The sequence below is a fragment of the Rutidosis leptorrhynchoides genome, chromosome 1, assembly GCF_046630445.1.
Source record: "Rutidosis leptorrhynchoides isolate AG116_Rl617_1_P2 chromosome 1, CSIRO_AGI_Rlap_v1, whole genome shotgun sequence".
In the NCBI taxonomy this organism is placed as follows: Eukaryota; Viridiplantae; Streptophyta; class Magnoliopsida; order Asterales; family Asteraceae; genus Rutidosis; species Rutidosis leptorrhynchoides.
In genome coordinates, this window is record NC_092333.1 from 352,417,697 (window position 1) to 352,427,626 (window position 9,930).

A 9,930-nucleotide genomic window follows, 5' to 3' on the forward strand; every position below is an offset into this window, starting at 1 on the left:
ATATTGTCATTGCCCGAAGGGAATGATGATTTTATGATATATTGTGACGCCTCAAAGCAAGGCCTCGGTTGTATATTAATGCAACGAACGAAGGTAATTGCTTATGCGTCTAGACAATTGAAGATTCACGAGCAAAATTATACGACACACGATTTGGAATTAGGCGCTGTTGTTTTTGCATTAAAGACTTAGAGGCACTACTTATATGGGGTCAAAAGTATTATATATACCGACCACAAAAGTCTTCAACATATATTTAATCAGAAACAACTGAACATGAGGCAGCGCAGGTGGATTGAATTGTTGAATGATTACGACTTTGAGATTCGTTACCACCCGGGGAAGGTGAATGTGGTAGCCGACGCTTTGAGTAGAAAGGACAGAGAACCCATTTGAGTAAAAGCTATGAATATAATGATTCACAATAACCTTACTACTCAAATAAAGGAGGCGCAACAAGGAGTTTTAAAAGAGGAAAATTTAAAGGATGAAATACCTAAAGGATCGGAGAAGCATCTTAATATTCGAGAAGACGGAACCCGGGGTACCAAAATTTGGAGATATGAGAGAAATGGTACTTAGAGAATCTCATAAAACCAGATACTCAATACATCCTGGAACAGGGAAGATGTACAAAGATCTCAAGAAACATTTTTTGTGGCCAGGTATGAAAGCCGATGTTGCTAAATACGTAGGGGAATGTTTGACGTGTTCTAAGGTCAAAGCTGAGCATCAGAAACCATCAGGTCTACTTCAACAACCCAAAATCCCGGAATGGAAATGGGAAAATATTACCATGGATTTCATCACTAAATTGCCAAGGACTGCAAGTGGTTTTGATACAATTTGGGTAATAGTTGATCGTCTCACCAATCAGCACACTTCCTGCCAATAAGAGAAGATGACAAGATGGAGAAGTTAGCACGACTGTATTTGAAGGAAGTCGTCTCCATACATGGAATACCAATGTTTATTATCTCTGATAGGGATGGTAGATTTGTTTCAAGGTTTTGGCAGACATTACAACAAGCATTGGGAACTCGTCTAGACATGAGTACTGCCTATCATCCACAAACCGATGGGCAGAGCGAAAGGACGATACAAATGCTTGAAGACATGCTACGAGCATGTGTTATTGATTTCAGAAACAGTTGGGATCGACATCTACCGTTAGCAGAATTTTCCTACAACAACAGCTACCATTCAAGCATTGAGATGGCACCGTTTGAAGCACTTTATGGTAGAAAGTGCAGGTCTCCGATTAGTTGGAGTGAAGTGGGGGATAGACAGATTACGGGTCCGGAGATAATACAAGAAACTACCTAGAAGATCATCCAAATTCAACAACGATTGAAAATCGCCCAAAGTCAACAAAAGAGCTACGCTGACATTAAAAGAAAAGATATAGAATTTGAAATTGGAGAGATGGTCATTGATAATGCTAAAAACGAACATATATTTCATAGCATTATTCCTCAAGAAAGACAAGCTTTTAGTTGCAATTGTTCTATTTACAAGTGATATTCGTTTAAATATTAAAAGGTAAAGACAAAAGACAGATTCGACGAATTGAAGACGCAAACGACCAAAAAGCTCAAAAGTACAAAATACAATCAAAGAGGTTCCAATTATTGATAAGAAACGTCTCGAAATTACAAGAGTACAAGATTCAAAACGCAAAGTACAAGATATTAAATTGTACGCAAGGACGTTCGAAAATCCGGAACCGGGACCAGAGTCAACTCTCAACGCTCGACGCAACGGACTAAAAATTACAAGTCAACTATGCACATAAATATAATATAATATATAAATAATTCTTAGAAATTATATATATATTATATTAATATTTAAAATCGTCGGCAAACAAAGAGCCAAGGAGGAATGAGCTGTAAAAACGAACTCCGCGACTTGCGGAGTTCGAAGGCCAAATGTACCGTGAGTCGCGGAGATTACCAGGACGAAAATTCCTATAAAAGCAAACGAATTCTGATCATTTTCATAATCCAATATCCATCAATCTCTCTATCTATATACGTAATATTTATATTTATAATTTATATTTTAATTTTAATTTTAATTCTAATAATAAGGGTATGTTAGCAAATGTTGTAAGGGTGTAAGTCGAAATTCTGTCCGTGTAATGCTACGCTATTTTTAATCATTGTAAGTTATGTTCAACCTTTTTAATTTAATGTCTCGTAGCTAAGTTATTATTATGCTTATTTAATACCGAAGTAATCATGATGTTGGGCTAATTACTAAAATTGGGTAATTGGGCTTTGTACCATAATTGGGGTTTGGATAAAAGAACGACACTTATGGAAATTAGACTATGGGCTATTAATGGGTTTTATATTAACTAAACAATACCTTGTTAATTTAATATACAAACTTATAATTCGACGTATTTATATATAACCACATACACTTGACTGGGTACGGTGGGCGGGATATCTATAAATACCAATAATTATTCATTTTACCGGATACGGAACTGGATTAATAGTTAATAGACTTGTTGAAACAGGGGTGAATTACATTCAAGGGTAATTGGTGTAATTGTTAACAAAGTAGTAAAACCTTGGTTTACACGCAGTCGATAACCTGGTGTATTCATTAAACAAAGTATTAAAACCTTGTTACAATTCGAATCCCCAATTAGTTGGAATATTTGACTTCGGGAATAAGAATAATTTGACGAAGGCTTTCGCTCTTTATATTTATGACTGATGGACTATTATGGACAAAATCCGTATGGACATATTAAATAATCCAGGACAAAGGACAATTAACCCATGGGCATAAAACTAAAATCAACACGTCAAAAATCATGGTTACGGAAGTTTAAATAAGCATAATTCTTTTATTTCATATTTAATTTCCTTTATTTTATATTTAATTGCACTTCTAATTATCGCATTTTTATTGTTATTGTATTTAATTGCACTTTTAATTATTGTACTTTTTAATTATCGCAAGTTTATTTTATCGCACTTTTATTATTCGCAATTTCATTATCGTTATTTACTTTACGCTTTAAATTAAGTCTTGTATTTATTTATTATTTTACATTTGGTTTTAACTGCGACTAAAGTTTTAAAATCGACAAACCGGTCATTAAACGGTAAAAACCCCCCTTTATAATAATAATATTACTTAAATATATATTTGTATTTTTATAAAAGTAAACTAATATAGCGTTAAGCTTTGTTTAAAGATTTTCCCTGTGGAACGAACCTGACTTACTAAAAACTACACTACTGTACGATTAGGTACACTGCCTATAAGTGTTGTAGCAAGGTTTAAGTATATCCATTCTCTAAATAAATAAATATCTTGTGTAAAATTGTATCGTATTTAATAGTATTTCCTGCTAAAATTAATAGTATTTTATACCACTCTGCTGTAACATCAAGTATTTTTGGCGCCGCTGCCGGGGAGAAGTCTTAAACGCCGAAATCGCAACGCTAAATATTAAAAAAAAAAAGATTTTTATTTTTAGTTTACTTTTATTAAATCTCACTTTTGTAAAAATACGTTTTTTTTTTTATTCAAAAATATAAAAAGAAAACAAAAATTTATATATATATTTTTTTAAGATTTTGTCAAATATTTAAGTTTTATAAAGTTTCTTTATTTTTATTTTATAAAAATATAAGTTTTATTTAAATATTTTTATATAAAAAAAAATTAATATATATATAAATCTATTTTTAAGATATTTTTAAAATTATAAAGTAGTTCTATTTTTATTTTAGTATTTAAATATAAGTTTTTATTATATAAATATTTTGATTTAAACAGAAAATATAAAACAGAATATAAAAAAAACGTCGAATTAAAAAACTGTACCAGAGTTGAATTTTGGAACCCCGTGACTCGCGGAGTTTGCAGCCTCGGATACCGCGACTCGCGGAGACAGTCTGACACGGGTACACAGAAGCCGTAGCAGCATTAATTACGGGTTTTTATTAATTATATTTAAACTTAAACCCTAATTAGGGTATATTTATTATAATATTTAGTTTTTATTAGTTTATTTTGTTTTAATTAGTTTAATAAAATATAAAATTAATAGTTTTAATAAATAATTAATATAAAAATAATATTTTTATAAAAATTGTACTTTATACAACTTTTTGTATATTTTTATATTTTGTCCCTTTTTAATCGTTTTAGCGTAATACTTGTATTTTTCGCTCGTATTTAGTTTTAATTCATAGTTTTTGCCATAGTTATTTTTATTTACAGATTTTTAGGCTTTGCCATAAAATCCCTTAAGTGCTTTTTCTTTAGACTAAGATTTAGGTACTTTAGAATTTTGCGACGCCTTTTTAAGTTTTAGTTTCTTTTTAAGTTATTTCCATTTGGGATTTAGTTTTTCCTGTAAGCTTTAATATTTTTAGACGACTTTTACCTATGTATCAATTATCATTCCAATTAGTAATCTCAATTTGCGATTATAATTTTAAGTTAGTTGTAGTAATAAGGTTAGGTTAGTCAAGTGTTTTTAAGTGTTATAAGTTTCTTTTATTTTTCCGTCACCTTTTATTTTTCAACCATTTTTCTTTTTCGACCTTTTTCGACGAACTCTTTTTCTTTCTTATTTCTCGCTATTCTAGTTTTAGGACATAGAATTTTATTCTACTTCTTATCTAAATTTCTTAAAATTACGAAAATTTATTTTAAGTGGTTAAATTGATAGACATCAAAATTTTCTGGTTCGTAGTAATAGTTGGATTTGTACGTGGACCGGGTTATTGGAGCCAAACAGTCCTCAATTATATTGAGACCAAACGAATCCTGCCCCTCTGCTGCATCTTTTGGCTATTCGAAACGTGAGCAAAATCAAAAAAGTCTATTGATTGGATAACTTATTATAATTTTTCTTTCCTTTTTAAAAAAAACTAATAGGATATTCAGTGAATGCACCGAGCAAGACGTTCACCACCTTTTCTACGTTCACCACCTGTAACTAGATCAAGACATTTAGCAAATATTACCGCCGTTGATTTTTCTTTAGAATCGTCATCCAGTCGACCAAGTACTCCAGTTCAAATTTCCGATAATCCATTTTTTGAACCCGACCTCACAATTGAGAATCCGGAGAATATTCAGGGACGATTCGTAGATCCTGAACCATTAAACTTTCCTCCGGAACCACCAATCATTCAAACAGAGATTGTTGAGGAATGAACCATTAAATCAGAATCCTCTAGTGATTCCGATTCAACAAATTCAATTATGGAGAATCTGGAACCTTTAAGTATGGAAGACCGAATGAGAGCTAAACGCACTGGACAAGGTTACGCAATTACTCATCCAGACATTAATGCGCCAGATTATGAAATCAAAGGACAAATTCTACACATGGTGACTAATCAATGCCAATTTAGTGGTGCGCCGAAGGAAGATCCAAATGAACATCTACGTACCTTTAATAGGATCTGCACACTATTTAAAATCCGAGAAGTGGAGGATGAACAGATATATCTCATGTTATTTCCCTGGACTTTAAAGGGAGAAGCCAAAGATTGGTTGGAATCGCTACCTGAAGGGGCGATTGATACATGGGACGTTTTAGTTGAAAAATTTCTTAAACAATTCTTTCCTGCATCTAAAGCTGTAAGACTTCAAGAAGAAATTGTTACCTTTACACAGAAGCCAAATGAAACTCTATATGAGGCGTGGACAAGATTTGGAAAGTTATTAAGAGGATGTCCGCAACATGGTTTAGACACCTGTCAAATAGCACAAATATTCTACCAAGGATGCGACATCACTACAAGGAAAGACATAGATATAGCAGCTGGTGGTTCTATTATGAAGAAAACCGAAACTGATGCTTACAAAATTATTGATAACACTGCTTCCCACTCACATGAGTGGCACTAAGAAAAAGATATCGTTAGATCATCTAAAGCAGCTAGAGCCGATTCTAGCCATGACTTAGATTCCATTTCCGCAAAGATAGATGCTGTCGAGAGACGAATGGAAAAGATGACTAAAGATATTCACTCAATACGAATTAGTTGTGAGCAGTGTGGAGGACCACATTTGACAAAAGATTGTCTCAGTATTGAATTAACAATGGAACAAAGAGAGAACATTTCATACATAAACCAAAGGCCTGGAAATAATTATCAGAATAATTATCAACCGCCAAGACCGATTTACAATCAAAACCAGAATTATAACCGAAATATTCCATACAACAACCAACAAGGTCCTAGCAATCAACAAGTATCCAATAATAATTACAATCAGCAAAGACCTAATTTTCAAAACAAACCACCACAACAAACCGATGATAAAAAGCCGAATTTAGAAAATATGATGACGAAGCTAGTTGAAACTCAAACGCAGTTTTTCACATCTCAGAAACAAACTAATGAACAAAATGCTCAAGCATTTAGAAATCAACAAGCTTCTATTCAAAATCTGGAACAAGAAGTAAGTAACCTAGCAAGGTTAATAGGTGAAAGAAAACCGGGAAGTCTACCTAGTGATACAAATGCTAACCCCCGGAATGAAACAGCTAAAGCCATTACCACAAGAAGTGGTACAACACTTAAACCACCTGAAATACCTGTAACTTCTGATGAAGCTATTCCTACTCCATAAGAACCACAACCTAATCAAGATAAGGAAAAAGAACCGGTAGTTGAAAAGGTTAATGAAGATAACACAGTTAAGGCTAAACCTTATGTTAAACCATACCAACCACCACTTCCTTACCCGAGTAAAATGAAGAAAGAGAAACTTGAAGCCGAGCAATCCAAATTCTTGGATATGTTTAAACAGATAAATGTAAATCTTCCTTTCATTGATGTGATTTCAGGAATGCCTAGATATGCTAAATTCTTGAAAGATCTAATCTCAAATAGAAAGAAAATGGAAGAACTCTCGGCTGTTACTATGAATGCTAATTGTTCAGCAGTGCTGTTGAATAAGATACCAGAAAAACTATCTGATCCAGGAAGTTTCACAATTCCATGTTTTCTGGGTAGTCTTAGTTCAATAGAAGCATTGGCAGACTTAGGTGCTAGTATAAATCTAATGCCATATTCACTATACGCTAAACTAGACCTTGGAGAATTGAAACCAACCAGAATAAGCATACAACTAGCCGATAGATCAATAAAATATCCTAGAGGGATAATGGAGAACATGCTAGTTAAAGTTGGTACTTTAGTATTTCCAGTAGATTTTGTTGTTCTGGACATGGAAGAAGATTTTCAAGTTCCTCTCATATTAGGAAGACCATTCTTAAATACGGCTAAAGCAATGATAGACGTGTTCGGTAAGAAATTGACCCTAAGTATAGAGGACGAGAGTGTTACCTTTTCAGTTGATAGAGCAATGCAACAACCACAATCTGCTGATGACACATGTTATTATATTCAAACTATAGATGCACATGCAGAATTATTAGAAGAATTTCCAGAATTACAAGGAACAGGAGAATGTTCTTTAGGAGAAGGTAATGAACCAATTGATGAAGCTGAAATGTTAGCTACACTTATAGCAAATGGATATGAACCAACAACAGAAGAAATTCAAATGCTAAAAGAAGAAGACAGATATCGATATAAATCATCGATAGAAGAACCACCGAAATTAGAATTAAAGCCACTTCCAAACCATTTGGAATACGCTTATTTACATGGTGAATCTGAATAACCTGTAATAATATCGTCTTCTCTTACTGAAAATGAGAAATCACAACTTATTTCTGTGTTGAAAGCTCATAAACCAGCCATTGCATGGAAGATTCATGATATTAAAGGAATAAGTCCTTTGTATTGCACACATAAAATCCTTATGGAAGAAGGTCATAAAACGTATGTGCAACGCTAACGAAGACTAAATCCTAATATGCAAGATGTAGTTAAGAAAGAGATTATTAAACTGCTAGATGCAGGTTTGATATATCCAATCTCTGATAGTCCATGGGTAAGCCCAGTTCAATGCGTGCCTAAGAAGGGTGGCATGACTGTCATTACAAATGAGAAAAATGAGCTTATTCCTACTAGGACTGTAACAGAATGGCGTGTATGTATTGATTATAGAAAATTAAATGACGCCACTAGAAAAGATCACTTTCCCTTACCTTTTATTGATCAAATGTTGGAAAGATTAGCCGGAAATAGTTACTATTGTTTTCTAGATGGATTTTCCGGATATTTTCAAATTCCAATAGCACGGTACTTTTGCTTACAAACGCATGCCATTTAGACTTTGCAACGCCCCTGCAACCTTTCAAAGGTGTATGATGGCGATTTTTCATGACATGATAGAAGAATGCATAGAAGTTTTCATGGATGACTTTTCAGTCTTCGGTGATACATTTGAAACATGTCTAGCTAATCTTGAACGAATGCTTATTAGATGCGAACAATCAAATCTAGTACTTAATTGGGAGAAATGCCATTTCATGGTTAAAGAGGGCATCGTTCTTGGACATAAAATTTCAAAAGAAGGAATTGAAGTGGATAGAGCTAAAGTAGATGTAATTGCTAAACTTCCACATCCCACCAATGTTAGAGGAGTTAGGAGTTTTCTAGGGCATGCCGGTTTTTACCGACGTTTCATAAAAGATTTTTCTAAAATTGCCACTCCTATGAATAAACTCCTAGAAAAGGATGCTCCATTCATCTTTTCAGATGAGTGTATCAAATCTTTTAATATTCTTAAAGAGAAACTCACTAATGCGCCGATCATGATAACACCAAATTGGAATCTACCATTTGAACTAATGTGCGATGCAAGTGATTTTGCAATGGGAGCCGTTTTAGGACAAAGGATTGAAAAACGATTTCAACCTATATATTATGCTAGTAAGACGTTACAAGGAGCACAAACGAACTATACAACTACTGAAAAAGAACTCCTTTCTATTGTCTTTGCTTTTGACAAATTTCGATCATATCTCGTTCTAGCAAAAACGGTGGTTTATACCGACCATTCTGCTCTTAGATACCCATTTTCGAAACAAGATGCTAAACCAAGATTAATCCGTTGGATCTTACTCTTACAAGAGTTTGATATTGAAATCCGAGATAAAAAAGGAGCAGAAAATCTCGCCGCTGATCATCTTTCTCGTCTTGAAAATCCCGAATTAGAAGTTTTAAATGAATCGGCCATACAAGACAACTTTCCTGATGAATATCTATTGAAGATAGATTATAATGAAATCCCATGGTTTGCAGACTATGCAAACTATTTAGTATGTGTATTCCTTGAAAAAGGATTATCGTACAAAAAACGAAAGAAATTCTTCAGTGATATAAAACACTATTTTTGGGAAGATCCACATCTGTTTAAAAGTTGTCCCGATGGAATAATACGCCGATGTGTATTTGGAGATGAAGCTAGTAAAATTTTAAACCATTGTCACACAGGACCAACAGGAGGGCATTATGGGCCTCAACTAACAGCAAGAAAAGTTTATGATGCTGGATTCTATTGGCCTACAATTTACAAAGACTCACACCTTTTTTGCAAATCCTGTGATGCTTGTCAAAGGGCCGGAAAAATAAGTCAACGTGATAAAATGCCACAAAATGTCATCCAAGTATGTGAAGTATTTGACATTTGGGGTATTGACTTTATGGGTCTATTTCCAAAATCTCATAATAATCTATATATACTCGTAGCCATTGATTATGTATCTAAATGGGCGGAGGCACAAGCTCTCCCAACTAACGATGCACGAGTTGTAGTCAACTTTTTAAAATGTCTTTTTGCAAGGTTTGGAACACCGAAAGCTTTAATAAGTGATCGGGGTACTCATTTCTGTAATAATCAACTTGAGAAAGTTCTTAAAAGATATGGAGTAACTCATAAAATCTTCACCGCATATCATCCACAAACAAGTGGACAAGTTGAAAATACCAACCAAGCTTTAAAACGTATTCTAGAGAA

The 9,930-nt window shown here is 33.6% G+C and overlaps 1 non-coding gene across 1 annotated transcript; it reads right to left on the minus strand.

Annotated features, from left to right (window-relative positions):
• Positions 1 to 5,631: 5,631 nt before the first annotated feature.
• LOC139887032 (small nucleolar RNA R71) lies at positions 5,632 to 5,738 on the minus strand. The gene has a single exon (XR_011772885.1). It is a non-coding gene; the product is annotated as a small nucleolar RNA R71 (small nucleolar RNA).
• Between the last annotated feature and the right edge of the window lie 4,192 nt (positions 5,739 to 9,930).